The sequence below is a fragment of the Lipotes vexillifer genome, unplaced genomic scaffold (genome assembly GCF_000442215.2).
Source record: "Lipotes vexillifer unplaced genomic scaffold, Lipotes_vexillifer_v1.1 scaffold49, whole genome shotgun sequence".
Lineage (NCBI taxonomy): Eukaryota > Metazoa > Chordata > Mammalia > Artiodactyla > Lipotidae > Lipotes > Lipotes vexillifer.
Window position 1 is genome coordinate 5,322,068 of NW_006790551.1, and position 1,355 is coordinate 5,323,422.

A 1,355-nucleotide genomic window follows, 5' to 3' on the forward strand; every position below is an offset into this window, starting at 1 on the left:
ACCCTTGAGATAAAGAAAGAAGGAAGGAGAAAAAAGCGTAAAAAAAAAAAAAAAAAAAAAAAAAGGTTGCAATTTGTGGAATGGATGATGATAAGTCAGCAAACATGGCCAGGAGGTGACTCTAACCACCTACAGTTATGTGACATTTCCTTAGAATTATTCTTTCACTGAGGGTGATAGGTTACTATTGATCAGGCAGAGGTTAGTTGAAATTACTCATTCCCCCGCACCTTGTATGCCACAGCACGTATGAAAGATGGCACCCTGGGGATGGGGGGCAGTTTGCAGACAAGCCGCAATTCATAGCAGGATGACTGGTCTCCACAGGAGTGAAATTCACGATACTTTTCTTCTTACTGTAAGCCTTCGTTTGATTTCTAGGAAAGATGCTGAACAACTTTTGAATGATCAGAACAGCATCTCAAAGCCAGACCCGTGGAGCTCTGCCTCAGGACCCCTGGGGGCATTGTTACAGCACAGATTCCCAGGGCCGATCATCAGAGATTCTAGCAGAGTGAGCCTGGCATGGAGTCAAGGAAGCTGAATTGAACAAGCAGCCTCAGGGGGTCCTTATGCATCCTACACTTGGAAACCACTCATGTAGATCTTGGGAGTTACTCAAAAATCTAACTTTAGCTAACTTTCCTTCCCTCTGCTGTTTGTGTTGGCATTCAAAAGATCATTTATAAATGTGACAGATTCTACTTTTCTATAGATGACCTACAGAGATAATCCATTTTTGAGACAAAAAAAAAAAACGACAACAACATAGGGAAGCATTCAAAACCACTGAAGTGAAAGAGAACAAAAATCTGTTTTGGAAAAAATAGCCATAAATTCACAATGAAAAGAGTAAACTTTGGCTTCACTAATTTTATTTAATTCCCTATATCACCACACCAATTATAGTAATGCCCATCTAATTAGCATACAGAATATCTTTTCCTTTTTATAAGACAGAATTCTTATGTTAAAATACAGAAACCTAGTGCTGTGAATCGCTAACTTATTTCAGACCTTCTGAAAAATTATACAAGTTACATTTAGATGCCCATCCAATTGTATTCATATATTCAGAAATTCAAACGTCTACCAAGTCATGTGTGTAGTTCATGTAATTCTTATTGAATGGGGCCAGCTTTAAAATGATCTACTCTACTCTAATGAGAGTAAACCTTAAGAGATCTCATCACAAAGAAAAAAGGTTTTTTCTATTTCTTTAATGTTTTATCTTTATGAGATGATGAATGTTCCACCTTCTAAATGCAAGGCAGTGCTCAATGTGCTGGAGTTAAAGGAAGTCAAAAACCCCTGCCATCATAGAGCTTACATTCTAGGAAGAAAGACAATAAAAG